Source organism: Balearica regulorum, chromosome 4, assembly GCF_011004875.1.
Source record: "Balearica regulorum gibbericeps isolate bBalReg1 chromosome 4, bBalReg1.pri, whole genome shotgun sequence".
In the NCBI taxonomy this organism is placed as follows: Eukaryota; Metazoa; Chordata; class Aves; order Gruiformes; family Gruidae; genus Balearica; species Balearica regulorum.
This window is the reverse complement of record NC_046187.1, coordinates 23,759,757-23,775,713: the sequence shown is the minus strand read 5'-3', so window position 1 is coordinate 23,775,713 and position 15,957 is coordinate 23,759,757.

Here is a 15,957-nt window from a genome sequence, read left to right as displayed (position 1 = left end):
GTAGGAAGGCTCTACAGAGGGATCTGGACAGGCTGGATCAATGGGCCAAGGCCAACTCTATGAGGTTCAACAAGGCCAAGTGTTGGGTCCTGCACTTGGATCACAACAACCCCAGGCAACACTATAGGGTAGGGGAAGAGTGGCTGGAAAGCTGCCCAGCAGAAAAGGACCTGGGGGTGCTGGTCAATATCCAGTTGAATATGAGCCAGCAGTGTGCCCAGGTGGCCAAGAAGGCCAACAGCGTCCTGGCTTGTGTGGGGAATAGTGTGGCCAGCAGGACTAGGGATGTGATTGTCCCCCTGTACTCGGCACTGGTGAGGCCGCACCTCGAGTACTGCGTTCAGTTTTGGGCCCCTCACTGCAAGAAGGACATGGAGGTGCTGGAGCGTGTCCAGAGAAGGGCAATGAAGCTGGTGAAGGGTCTAGAGGACAAGCCTTGTGAGGAGCGGCTGAGGGAACTGGGGTTGTTTAGCCTGGAGAAGAGGAGGCTGAGGGGAGACCTTATGGCTCTCTACAGCTCCCTGAAAGGAGGTTGTAGCCAGGTGGGTGTTGGTCTCTTCTCCCAAGTAACAAGCGATAGGACAAGAGGAGATGGCCTCAGGCTGCGCCAGGGGAGGTTTAGACTGGATACTAGGAAAAATTTCTTCACTGAAAGGGAGGGAACAGGCTGCCCAGGGAAGTGGTTGAGTCACCATCCCTGGAGGTATTTAAAAGACGAGTAGATGTGGTGCTTAGGGACATGGTTTAGTGGTGGACTTGGCTAGTGCTAGGTTAACGGTTGGACTTGATGATCTTAAGGGTCTTTTCCAACCTAAACGATTCTGTGATTCTGTGATTCATCTGAAAAAGGAGGCCATATTTAAAGGGATTAAAAGCCACTGGAAAGATTCCCATTGATGTTGGAGCAAGCTTGTTGCAAAAGATCACATATTTATCTTTCAACAAAAATGAATCTTCTGGGGTTTTTGTTTTGTTTTGCTTTGTTTTTAAACTCCATGGAAATATTTTTGCTGGTTTTTTTAGTCCGTTCATTTTAAATGAAGCTGTGACTTGACTGTCTCAGTAAGTGGCTGAAAAACGTCAACGTCAAACAATTATGCTGTAACAAGAGGTGGTGTCAGAGGTGTAAAAACGTACTGCACCTTAAACATTTGGTTATCCCTTTGGGGATATCTTGTGGGTTTTTATCAATGTAAAAATATTCATCCAGTTGTAGATCAAGCCAATCAGCCTCCTCCTTGTGAGGGTGAAGGTTGTCAGGCCAAGCACAAGCAATTAGCTGCGCGGCGCTCACACGGCCGGCGGCCCCATCCCCAGCTGATTGCCCTGAGCTCCACTGCTGCTCATGATGCAAATTGTATCTGGTCCCCCGGTAATCGGGATCAGCGCTGCCTTGTCCGTCCACTTGCTGCTCATGCCCCCTCCACACTGCGATAATGGTTTTGGTGGGCAATCAGGGAAGATGCCTTCTTGACTCATCTCTCGTAATAGATTGTCCTCCTCAGGCAAAATTGAATAACCCCCGACATGGCCTGGAGGCAAGCAGTACGAATTCAATAAGTCTGCAGGGTCAACGTCCTGTCATTTTTGGCAAGCAAGTAATTATTCTGCACTAACATTCAGTAATGGGAGTAGCAAACTGCTGGAGACACCTTCCTCCATCCCCCGAATAGCCACCTTAATAGAATATTCCTCTAATAAGTAATTCTGCCTCATTCTGATGCCCCTCGCCTTCAGGTTCGCTTTTCATGCACATTTCGTGTACATATTCTGTAGAGGCTTTTTACCAACAGCATCTGTGGGAAAGTTTAACAGCTTCACTGTCTGTTGTTTAATATTTTCCACTTTTATGGGTTACAGTTGTGCTGTCTATTTGCTTTTACTGATTTGTGAAAGATTTATTATAAACCAAATACAGCTGTTCTCTCCTTTCATAAACTGAAACTATTTTGGCAAAACCTATTTTCCACTATGAAAATAAATTTTAAATTGCTTCCCTCACCCAGCTTTCCAAGCATGAGCATCCAGTTGTTATTCAGTGGTGCAGAATAGGTGCCAGGGTGGTTGTAGGCTCACTTAAGGGAAAGAAAATGCCTGTTTAAAAAATAAACAGCAGAAATGTTTTTTCTCCTTCCACCTCCCTTTTACAGGGGATTTAATATTATTATCTGCAGATCTCAAGAGTTATGAATTATAATATAAAAAACGTCTGCAGATTCAAACCGTTTTTGCATTCTGATTTTGCATTTATACTGAGGATTGTACACATTTTATTTAGATACTTAACCTTTACCTTAAATTAATATTATTAATTATCAACCTTCTAATATAGTTCAATATTTTTTCTATGGAGCTTAAAAAATAGCCTTCTGCTTACTCTGAAAGAGCACACATTTCACTGGGTCAGTTTTGTGTGTCAAAATTTGGACGTGCAGTATTCCCTGTCATTTTGAAAGGGAATATTAATTCTAAATTCTTGAAGAATATTTTGCTGTGGTTTATAATATCCTTTTGCCTTTCCTAAACTGGAAAAGATATAATTTTGCATTTTTTAAATGAAGTAAGAAATAGAAGGATAGGGATCCTTCACTAATACTACCACTTCAATCTGCGTCATTTGGTATTTTTCTCCTGTTTGGAGTTTGTTTTGTTTTGTATTTTCTTAGAACTAAATGTATTGTACTGCCTGGAAACTATTGCTTTAATCATTGAAAGAAACCTTTATCTCCTCTCTCTTGAGAACAGTGCACATATAGTAATGAAGATCCTTGTATAATGGCAGAATAAGCATTTTCTATGACTGATTGATGACTGATTATTGTAGGGCTGTCTCCCTCTAGCTGCTCTCACAATGCTTTTTGACAAACAACATTCATTCCCAACATGAGAAATTTGCTTTGATCTGTACTGGTTTTGTTTACTAGTTGGGACAAAACTTAGGCTGATATTGCTCATGTTCAAGTGCCAGTGTCAATTTAGAGTGCAAGTATAAGAAAATCCTATGCTAATAATAGACCCAATTTTTTGTGAAATGCTTGTCATTATTGGTGCTGCTTACCATCTTGCACCAATAGTGATAGTTTTTCCTTTCTTCCGTGCTTTTAAAATGCCATTTGCAATACAGCTTCAATATGATTTAATTTACTTTTGGAATGTTCTCCTCGTTACTGCATTGACAGCACCACGTAAGATCCATCTCCACTTGTTCGTTTGCCAGCTTGGCTCCGTAACGCACGCTGCTTCAGCCTTTGGCTCGCAGGGGGATTTTTTTCATTAGTACGAAGTTACCTTTTCTGATGCTCCAGCCAAAGCACCCAAGATTCATGGTGCTGCTTGCACTAAAAGCTTACAAATGCACATACTTGAACCAGGAAAAGGTTTCTTTGTGTGTGTCACTCCATTGCAAAAGACGAATGGTTTCCTATGAAGATCTGGACTATTGGGAACCGCAACAAAGAGGGGGTGTAATTCATGGAAATAAAATCATGGAATTGTTCTGGACTACTGGGATGACTCTTTTAGATGCGGTTCCATGTGTGTGTCTTGGACCCCTCTGTAGTATGTAATACAAAAGCCATCGATTTTTGAGGTAGAGCAAATAATTGATTTCAACTTCTGCTCAAAAACTGTTGGCACAAGAAGACCTAAAGAAAGAAATACACTTTCCTTAGTACAGAGGTGCTCTAAGAAACAGTCATCATTGCCTGTGGCCAGAAAAACTATGTTTAAAATGTGTCTTTCTGAACCTTTTATGTTTTACCTAAGGATATAACTAAATTCTAATCCATGGCTTGTGATTTCAATGAAATTATATAAATTTCTCCACCCTGTACAGAATTATTCTTTTTTTTTTCTCTAATAATACATACACATTTACACATACAGCTATGTCAGTGGATTTTTTTAAAATGTATTTTGGAGCAGAGAAAGGTGAAAAAGTTTTGGCAGTTGTAAAACATATGTATGCTGAACCTAAAGCTTATAAACAGGCACTGAACTTACTGTTCTTGCCTTCTTATGTTTGTCTTCTGTGATTTCTACAGCCTGTTTAACTCAGAAGTATATGACTGTATTTTACCTTGGGCTTTTGAAGGTATTTACTTTTAAATCAGTTTAAATATGACAGATAAAAATTGGGACCTGATCCTGTAAACCCTTATTTGCTGGACTTGTCTTTATATGCCTAAATTTTCCCGTTGATAAACGAAAACGAGTGCAGTGCTGTGAAATACCTGGATGGATATTATTGACCTGAAGTTACTATTCATGTGCAGAAAGGTTGCAAGGTCAGCGTCTTACATTTTTTTAAAAACGAAATTTAAGTTTGAGCACAATGCACTGGGGTTTTGCATGTATTTTACACAGGCTGTGCTGAATAAAAAACTAAATATCACACAGCCGGTGTGTTTTTAGCTTTAGCGAGTGCATAAATGTTACTGACAGTAGCAAAATGCTTTTATTTGAATAGAGAATAAAGAAAGTAGGCTTATAAAAACTGTACTTTATCATTTGTTGGCACAAAGTTTCAAGCCTTCTTGTTCCCCTCTCCCAGCTGTCTCTCCTTACTTCTGCTTTTATTTAGTCAAAAATTCCTGCTCTTTCTTAAATGTGTGTTTGTACATCAACTATTAATGTCCTTTGAATTGTTTGGGTTTGCTTTTGTTTGTCATATTAATGCTACTGTGAAACATTCCACTTTTAAACCTAAAGACAATACATTATTCCAGAAATCTGCTAGTGAGCCTGACTCTATTTATTTAGTATTTTAATCTTTTCCTAGCTTTTTTCATAATAGGCAAGTATGCAAAAAGCTGTACAGAAGAAAAAATCCCCAAACTTCAAAATTTATGCATTAAAAAATAAGTACAAATTCCGCAAGACTTTTTCAGGAAAAATCTCTTAGCACGTGCTCTGAGAGACCGACACAAGGGATACGACAAGCCACACGGTAAGCACCAGAGACAAAGGTGCCAGCAGAGCCGAAGCAGCCTCATGCAAGTCAAGCATTCAAAGCCAGGTTCTTATCTGTGTCTGACCCTCTTGGGTGGGCACAGAGAGGAGAAACAGAGGACACATCTGTGTCACCGAACTGCCTTGCTTAAAGGGATGTTGGTGAGGAGTGTAATATTATTTTCTGGCATAGATTTTTTCTCACAGATGTATTTGGGTAGTTACACAGATGGTTATTTCCCATTGATGTCAGAGATGAGGAGGTGAAAGGCAATAAAAGTGAGCTAGTTCTGCACTGAGGCAGCATCCACCTTAAAGAAGTAATTGCAGAAAAATGTGTTTTCCTTAAAGTCTGCAAGTGGAATTAATATAAAAATGAGTAAATATAAATATAAATCTAACACTATGGCATGCTTTACAGTTAACTATCCAAATGGTATTGGAAGGTGGGGTAAGCAGTGCTATGCATGACTGTGGGCCAAAGTTATCACTAGGGGACAACAATTTCCTGGCTTTGTATTATTATTTCTGTCTGACATGCTGTGTGTCATCTGCACGTCTCCCTCTCATTTCCTATGACTGTTTCTTTTCCTCCCTGCTTCTAGCTCTTGCTTGTTTGTTTGGATTGTGGGGGTTTGGGTTTTGGGTGGGTTTTTTTAAGTGACCAGAATTAGTTTGAAAAGAAAGTATAAAATATTATCTTAAGACATGATTTTTATTTCACTTGGCTTTGTTGCCCTCCCCACCCCCCCATACTTCCTTACCATTGCTAGTGCTTTTTTATGTCATGTTCCAGAAAACTGCAATGAAGTGTGGTTAGTATTAAGTACCTAGAGCCTTGTTAGGTTCTTTTACTATTGTTGTTCCTGTTATTATTATTGTTTCTTATTGTTATTGTTTTTATTTTTACTGCCATCATGAATCAGAGACCGGCCATGGGCCAGGAACCTGTTTGACTACTTGCTGTACCAATAGAGAACAAAAGACGAGTCCTTGCAGGCAAGCGTTTCCAATACCCAAGCGCCAGAAGAGAGAAAACAGGCAGATGCGGACAGAGTAGGGAGCACTGGGAAACAAGGATCAGCACCCTGTGTGGTGTTAGAGCATGTCCCCGGAGTAACTGCTGACACGGAGAGCTTTAAAGACGGATTGGAAGGAGGTTAAGAAAGTAATTTCACAGGTATTTAGGGGTAACTTTATGTGCAGCATGATAGAAAGTGTGAAGATATGTTTTTCTATGCCTACCAGGAGTATGAGAGAGGCTGGAGCTGGGAGCAGACTGAAGACCCAAGGCAGAAGTCAATCATTTGATAATGAATGGACACAGGTGATGGCAAAGAGCTCTGAAAGCGAAGAGAAATGGCTTATGTCTGACACTGCAGAGAAGGTGAATGCACAGAGAAAGCAGCCACTGGCAAAGCAATGAGCTAGAAAAATGATCTTAGCAGCAATACTCATCTGGGCAGATATGTGTTGGTCAAACTTGCATTTGCTTTTTCGAAGAATATGGTAGATACCGAAGGTTCATTGTACAGTCGGATGGGGAAGTCTGCATCCTAACTATGTGTTGTAAAAAGCAGGCACAAGACTTGAATGTAAAGAAGACATATCTAGGCAAAAATACCCTACTCAAAGCTAAGAGGTGGGAGATGACTGTAAAAATAGAAATGGGGATCTTTATTTTAGCCATATTGAGATGATGGCTTGTCATATCAGAGGCAACGTCAGAACAACAAAGTTAAATTTAAGTTTGACTGGCAGCTCTAAAGCAGAAACATAGATGTATGTGCCAATAGCCTGGAGAGATTACATGCAATCTTTTTAAGTGGAAGGATAAGATCAGCCAGTGATAAGGTGTAAAATAAAGAGAAAAGAAGATTCAAGGATACGTTTTATCTAGGCTCTCCATAGAAAGCTGAGACAATGGATGAGAAGGCTCCTGCCAAAGAGGACAAGCAAAGGAAAAAAATGAAGAAATAAAAGAAGAACCAGGTGCAGAGGAGCCACAAAAACTAGAAGGGTAGAAGAACTGCTCAGGATCAACTGAGTCAAAAGCTGAACAGTTGGTGACGTCTTGCTGAGTCCAGGACTAGGCTGGAAAACTTTGACTGCTACAACACGTGTAGGAACCACTTACCTGGCCTTGTTTATGACTCTTTGTCGTGGTTTTACCCCAGCTGGCAGCTGAGCACCACGCAGCCGCTCATTCACTCCCCCCCATTGGGATGGGGGAGAGAGTTGGAAAAGTTAAAGTGAGAAAACTCGTGGGTTGAGATAAAGACAGTTTAATAGGTAAAGCAAAAGCCGCGCGGACAAGCAAAGCAAAGCAAGGAATTCATTCACCACTTCCCATGGGCAGGCAGGTGTTCAGCCATCTCCAGGAAAGCAGGGCTCCATCACGCATAACGGTTACTTGGGAAGACAAACGCCATTGCTCCGAACGCCGCTGCCCCCCCCTCCCCTTCCCCCAAGCTCCTTATAAACTGAGCATGACATCATATGGGATGGGATATCCCTTTGGTCAGTTTGGGTCACCTGTCCTGTCTGTGTCTCCTCCCAACTTCTTGTGCACCCCCAGCCATCCCGCTGGCAGGGCAGTGCGAGAAGCAGAAAAGGCCTTGGCCCCGTGTAAACACTGCTCAACAATAGGTCCATAGAACAAAAACATCCCTATATTATCAACGCTGTCTCCAGCACAAATCCAAAACATATCCCCACACTAGCTACTATGAAGAAAATCAACCCTCTCAGCTGAAACCAGGACACTCTTCCAGGATATTCATACATTGATAAATAGCCAAGTTGTGTGAACAGATGATACCAAACTCCTTGCTGGTTTGGGTGTCTAAGGTCCACACTCCAGGGACCTATGCTAACCAGTTTAAATCAAACTTAGTCATCTCTCTGATGCTCTCAACTTACTTCTATGATTGTAATTTCCTGTGATTTCCAACTGGGATTGTCAAAGAGGTCAGATAGAGGTAGGTGGTTATAATCTACCATAAGCCACAAGAACTGACCCCGACAAGGGCAGATAGAGTACTATCTCCCCTTATTTTATGCCAGTGTTGAAATAGAAAAAATAATACCAAAGCAAAATAATTAAATACCACAAGAAGATATTATTTTCTCAATATTTGGCATCTTCCCCACATCTTTCCCTTTTTATTTCCTATCTGTACAACCTCTATCCATTTCCTTATGAACTCCTTTTCTCCGTAATTGACTCATCAACAACCCATTTCATCAACCTGTATCCACCCTGTCTTTCCACATACTGGTCTTGAACTGAGTCTAGGAATTTTAGGTGATGTGAGGATGAAAATGAAATGCTCAGAAGGTACTTTTGGATCTTATTTAGGCTCCTAACTATCATTTGGCAATCAGACAGGCATTTGGGAATTTGTATTAGAGCCGAGTAGTGAAGAAGAGCATGAAACTTGATGACAGAACTACAAAGAGACAACCTTTGTTCTCTGGCTCTCTGCAGTGCCGTGCAGCTCTTGCCACTGCCTCCTGCTGGAAATAAGGTAAGGAGATCGTCAACCAGGAGCCATGCATTTAAACTGCTATTTTCCCCTTTTTGCAGAGACATGATTTCAATTGAAATGAGTTTGGTATAGTGACTCAGACAGCTGATCCATGTTTCTGTGTGAGAAGAAAAAAAATACTCTTGTGAAACCTACTCTTAAAAAGAGTTAACTAGGTTCCTTTTGGAGGAAGAGTAGAGTACACATGAGCAGTATCACAAATCTCATAGATGGTTTTATTTTTTAAAACCACACTCAGTGGCACACAATAACTTTCCATTGACAGATTTGCCCACTAATTTCCTAGAAAATACTTCAGCATGTGGTTTTTTTAGACATTGTGTGGATTCTTGTTTCTACTTTAAAAATAAAAATGTAGCAACACAAATGGGGAAAAAGAAGACAAAAAACTGTCATTACAGCCACATGCCTAAGATACGAGTCCCCCGTGCAAATACATAGTAATTACTGACTTAGCTTGTGGGAAAAGGGGATGGTTAGTATATGCAATACTGTGATTAAAGCATCTGTTACTAGTCTGTTAATTTTTTTTGATGTAACGGTGGTGTACACGATCTGCATGATTTCTACTTATCTCATATTCTCAGAAAGGATAAAAAGGATAGAATATCTTCTGAGTCTCAGCTGGAATGCAGATTCAGCAACATTGAAGCTGGAAGAGAAATAAATGGTATTTAATACAGATACTGGAAAAGGGCTAATTTGGAACCTACGTGGCGGGAGTGAGTACATACAGGGCTGGGCTAAGCTTACTGGGCTAAGTACTTTGCTGGTGTAAACAGTATGGACTCGACTTCATGCTTCTGATTCTTAGTGACTGAATTATGTCAGATTATTCTCTTTCAATTTCTGACCTAAGATGAGGATCAGTTGTTCTCCAGCAATTAAAAAATTCCTTGGCTTCTTAAAATTTGGAAATGTATAACATAAACAGAGTTTAATTTTCACAAGTGGTGGAGAGTTGTGTAGTTCAGCATGTAGTACATGCTGAACTGGTCACCTGTTTGATCAGTTCTGTTCCTCTTTATGGTGTCGTTGTCTCTCCTGAAGGGATGAAAAAGTAAAATGTAATTTTCAGCTGGCTATGAAGGGTGAAGCTTTTCTCTAAAATCTCCCTAACTGCACTGAAAGTAGTTACAAAGCCATGGAAACGTTTGCCAGCTTTTGAAATCTGCACTCAAATTAATTTTATAAAGATGAAACCCCACTTGCTGAAATGGGTCATGCACGGGTCCAACACAGAAATAGTGAAAAACTCCCTCCACCAAACTCTTACAGGCAAGAAAGGAGGATTGTCTGGTCTCCCACGCATTTCCAAGTCCTACATTACAAACATATATTTGCTCCTTTGCTGTTTTTAAAAAGGTACTGTTTATTGTTTCTGGTGTGTGGCTACAGAGAGTCAGAACCTTCAATTCAGCTGTTCTGCCTTCCCCTCCATCGCCTGATCCCTTGCAAGAAAATGCATTTGCTGTTCTGGTTTGTATGTCTCGTTCTGATGGCATAGATCTCTGTTCTCCTACTTTACATGCTAGTGTGGTTTTTACTAGCTTGTTTGGCTTGTTTATATGACAGCTTATTCATTGGTTTGATATTTTGCTGTATGCTTTATTTATGCAGTTGCCTGTTGGGGTCTGGAAAGGATTTCCCGTAATGGTAGATTGGCTGGTCAGACTGGATTTTTCAGATTCCTCATAGTGGTGGTACTAAATGTTAGTGATTAAGTATAACCTTATGTCAGATATCAATAACAGTAACCAAGGCCGGTTCAATAATATGTCTAGGGGACCCTTCCTAAAATAAATAAAACATATGGCTCAAGCCCATACCTAAAGCTCCCAGGCTTTAGGGACTTAAAATTTAAGCCCTGTAGTCACCTTTACAGGTATTTCTTCCCCAGTCTCACTCTTGGGAATATGAAACCACAGGCACACAGCGTAACACAGATATTTATATTAAAAATGAAATGAAGCATACCTTGAATAATGCGGTGGAGGCAATACCAGCCTCTGATTCACAATGATTATTTGCCCCACTGACTGAGACCTAGTCAGCATTTTTCATATCCACAGGACATTTGTGCTCTTCTAGTTCATCCACCTCTCCCCTCAGTGTGAATTTTAACAGGCTCTGGGATGCCTGACCAGGCTTTAAGGGCTAAGGGCTCTCCTCCGGCCCGTGGGGTCTGTGGATGCTTGGGGAGTCCCCTCTCAGTGCTGTGTCCCGTGTTTGACTTCCCAGCCCGGCTGCTGCGTTAGCTGGTCCTGCAGCATCTCTTGCAGGGGATGCTGCTCCACCAGCACCCGACTGGCAGCATGGGGCCAGAGTTAGTCCCGTCAGGAACAGCCCCATCTTGTCCACATCTGTTCTGCACAGGGTACAAGCCTTATCCAGAGTAAAAGAGGGGATCAGTCGACTGAAGCCATTTATTGCTGTGTCTGGGTGGGCAGCTTTATACAGAGTATGTGTCTCCTAAAAATTACAGTCTCTTTTCTGACTGCAGCTACTGTACTGTGCTGTGCTTCCCCAGTGGTTCTGAAAACAGAAAACATGCGAATACATGTATGCTCTGTTCTGTTTGCAAAGTCAAGTGCTCAAAACGCAGCAATGGCAGAATTCAGGTTTCCTTGTGTGTCACCAGAAAAGTAATACCTTTAAATATATGACCCCTGTCTTTATATATATGACCACGCACTGCTTTTTTTTTTCCTACAGGATTCCCATTTAGTGCATGGGTTCAAATACTGGAATGATGAATCATCCAAAACTATTTTCAGTGAATCATCTTTGTTTGAACGTATCTGGTGAAGCTGAAAGCTTTTAGTATTTCTGGCATTCTGAAACACACCGTACAGCTCAATTAAGGTAATTAAAAGGAGATTTTTGAATGCTGATTGGGATTTGTATTGAAGATACATTGATTTCTGTTGCTGTAAATTGTACAAGGAGATAACTGATAGAACAGCCACTTAAAACATACTCTGACTAATTACTAGCATAATAATAAGCAGGACAGCTGTAAATGAATAATTAGAATAGTAGAACGGATATTATTTACTGTCATGAATATCAACCTTATTCCTTCCTTTCAGGCTTCACAGACACAATGGCTACATAACAGGAAGACTGCGAAGCATTGCCGTACAGTGCATCTTTACGCCTAAAATGATGGTGCTGTATGTGCAGCTTCTGACAGTAACCATATAACTAATGCACTGTTAATTGCAGTTAATATCCTATCTGAAAGATTTCCTTAGCCTATTTATTACTTTGCTGATAAGCAAACATATTGACAGGGGGTATTTTGTGTTATATCTACTTAACTTATTTTAAAATAAGCCTGTTGTTATGGTTTGTATAAAGCTTAAATGCAAACATAAAAACATAGCTCTTGAAAATGTATCAACTGCATTGGATACCTAAACAGGTATTTTCAGTGAGATTATTTCTCTGTTTGCATTATTTGGGGTATAGTGTATAATGAGTAAAAGTAAAAAACGGAAATCCTACTTTCAGGTATCTCAAAGCAACATTTTTCACTTTTCAAATACAAACTTTGCTAGTATTCAGTATTGAAAAATGGACATTTTTCCAAAACATAGCTGTATCATTCAGAGTTTTCAGAAAGAACTAAAAGTATGCTGTAGCAAAGTCATATGCAGCGAAGTTATAATTTTAGAAAATGTACAACATACAAAACATTTGTAACTGTGCCATTGCTATGATACATCAGCAGATACTTTTAAAGCAGGCGTAGAAAAGATTTTTTTTTGTTGTTCTGCGGCAAAATCTTGTGATTTTAAATGCTTCTGCCCACTTACTGTTTTAATTCTCTGTGTTAACTAATTTGCAGTGAGCCTCCAGACCTTTGCTGAAGAGCGGATGTGCAAATTTATTTATATGTGTTGGCAGCATCACCATCATAAATTGCTTGAGCCATTGAAAAACAATAAACTGAACATGCTTCAAGAGGAACTAGTGCTTCTCATTGGTATTACCTCTTTCAAGATGACAGGAGACCTCAAGAGGCCTGAGAGTTCTTGGTTGTATGAGTTTGTGACTAATAGGTGGTTTGATGGGACGAGCGCTCACCACCTAGGGAAATTGAAGCATCTTTGAGCTCGATACCCTTTGTGTCTCGTTCTTTTGTAGGTTATTGTTGTTAGGCCTGCGGGGACCTCTTTTACAGTTTGCATTCACAGACAATACACGATCAGCAAAATCTTTTTAGTTTTACTGTAGCTATTGATCTGCTGCTATTCCGTGCTGTGCCTAATTTGCTTGTTAGCAGTAATTTTAAAAGGTAATTACAGTTTTATAGTCTTCCCAACTCTCATATATTTATTTCTTGCCTAATTAAAAGTTACAATCTTAGCAGTGAAAGGCTTACTTTTTAGCAAATGAGGGACAGTTTGTTTCCTGATTTTTCATTTCACTCTTAATCTGAAGATTACTCTGAGGATAGATGGAGACAACTGCAAAGTTTACCAAAGCTAGAATTTAGAAATGCATTTAGAAATTTCATATAGAAATTTAGAAATGCATTTAGAAACCCAAGTTGTGCAAGGTTGGAAATGTCATGACATACCACTGGTACAGAAGAAACTCTTGTGCGTGCTAAACAGCGTAATAGCTTCTGAGAGATTTCATACTAACAGAGACCACAGACTGAGGAACGCATCATTAGAGTCTGCCAATGTTTCTTGTAATTTTTTCTTGACATCATATAAGCATGAGATAAAAAGAGGAAGAAATATGATGGCCAAATTACATGCATTTTAAGTTGAATTAAGCTCATCTGAATGTCTGATGTGAATCTATCTAAATCCCCCATCTTAAAAACTGAGCTGGGTTTCTCACTGAATTTGTCTTTCTAATGGAGCTAAAGAGCTGTTTGAATTTAGTATGACTAGAAATACACAGAAGTGAAACACATTTTGGAAAGAAGCTGAGGGGGGAAGCTGAGGGGTTTCACACAGATTATTTAACCCTTCTCTGAGCCTCAGCCAATGCCAGTATAAATGGACAGCTGTGTGTTTGGGCTGGAGGGGCTAAAGCACCTTCCACTGTTCACAAGCAAGAGAGGAAATGCAAGATAATTTTTTCTTTTTTACTCATACCAGTCCAGTTCAGTTTGGAAGGGAGAGTTTTGTCCTGCAATTTCTGTAACTGTCATTAAATTCTAATTCCAATGTCTACCTCCAACAACAGTGGGAACCAGAGTCCTCCAATTTAAAAAGTTAACTATGTTTATTCCTTAAAGAAAAAAAATCAATCTGAGTTTCACTTGGGATTTGCGGGCACATGTATATCACCATGTTTTCCCAATCCCTTAGCTAATACCCTACCCTAGAACAGCTTCACAGTCCACACCTCTGCCTGGAAAGGCACCACTTTGAGAGCAGGAGATCGTCGGCGTAACACCTAGCAAACCAGTGCACCAATGGTTCAAAATAGTACCACTCATTTTTCTTATTTTGCTGCGTTCACTCCAAGATCTACAAAGCTCCTGCCTTGCTCCTCAAAACAGGGATCCCAGGAAACACGTCTGACCACATGGACTGGGCACGCTAGAAAGCTGCGGGCTTCTGATGGAAAGCTCTGGCGCTGGTCACCTCCTGCACGTGACTCATGTATTTGTCTTAGCCCTTCCTGTTAAAAGCTCACCAAAATCCTGTGTTTCTCCTAGCTGCCATTCTCCACAGATTTACCACGGACTGGTAAATTTTACTTGCCGAGGAGCCTGTCACAAAAATGTTTTGCTAGACAGGGTAGCTAAAGGCCAAGATGGAAAAAAGTGATGATCCGAGTGACCTGCCTGAGCACTGGTTTACATGGCATTTGCAGTAACCACCAGCAGATAACAGACTCTATTATAATACTAGCGAGACTTGAGTTACTCGCAGAAATGCCAGATTATTATATGATGTATATACAGCTCTCTCAACATGACTGTCAGATTGAGGATTCCAGTAAGAGAAGCAAAAAGCCTCCAAAAGTGGCATTTCTGCCTCTTCTGTTGAATAAGACAATCCCGAGTGCCATTGGATATCACCTTCTGGGAATCTGGCAATCCAGCACCGTAACGGGGACTTGCATCCCACCGCTGTGACTGCCCCAGCACCGCAGAGGAGCTGTGAGGTACAGGTGAGGTAAATGCTATTTCATGGCATTAACACCATGCATCAGGAACAACCATGAGTCTCTCTGAGCACAGCAGAGCTAAATTAGTCTGAATTAATCCTTGAGGGCTAGATGACAACCTTACAATCTGCTGAGAATAAGGGTCAGGGCATTTTTGCATTGCCCCTGAAGCAATGTGGGAGGGAGCCAGGGATTTGTGGAGGCTGGTTCCTTCCCACCAGAGGGATGTGGTGCTCAGACCTTGCATTGCCATATTCCTTGAGCTGTAGCTCACTCCCAGATCCCTGCCTTTGGTTTATGTTGCTTCCTGAGAAGTTGCCTTTTATAGCAGATATTTATTATTAGCCAATTGCAGATAACTCAATACTGAAATAGATATGGGTTAAAAAGAAGTCTTTAAAAATGTACGAGCACATGGAAACTTCTTTGACTAGCTGGACCCTGTCAGTCACCCTGGCAGATTTCCTGGCTCTTGAATGTGTGTTTTTGCAACCAAAGTAGTGCAAAAGTTTAAAACCAGACATCCACAACAAACAAGTGGCCAAACAAGCCCATTTAGCCATTTTTAATCACTTGCTGTACCTGTGTTATTTGTTTTCAGTCCTTATCAGTCAGCTGGGGCTTGTTCAGCCTATAACCAGAAACCACTGGCAGGCAAGAGAGAAAAAGATGTCTTTTTCACCCTCTAAAAAAAAAAAAAAAAAAAAAAAAGAAGGAATAATAGTGCAGATCTATCTTTTCAATATGATTTCTCTTCTTATTTTTTACATTAAAATTATAATTTCTAGTACTGTCTTCCATATTCCTTTGAAGGTATTCTCAGTTTCTTAATACCTCCTTCCTAAGTAGGTCTTACATCTGCTGGAGCCTGAAGACACTGGAAACACAAACTGTTTCAAATAGATGGTATTCAGTAAGTATGGTATGGTCTTTAGTGAAACTTCGGATATTTTGTTTCACTGAGATTTTGAGGATCCTCTGAATTGAATTCTGTGAAATTTGGTCAAATGTGCTGACAGTTGAACAGCTTTGACCGTTCCTGTGAACTGCTTTTGCTGCAGCTGTACAAGGAATTGTCTATGACTCCTCTGAGGGATTACTTTTTTTTACTCCTGTGTTTCAGCATTGTCTTGATGCATAAGTGCTAACCAACCAATTAGAATACATGCAATACTATGCTTTCATGGATTTGAGACATGCATTTCCCATGATCCCAAATTTCTAAGCAGTACGTAAAGATTCAGCCACTCAGTTCTCATTAGTCAACGAGTCAAAGGACATAAAACATTTTGGCAGTATTACCCCAAATAGC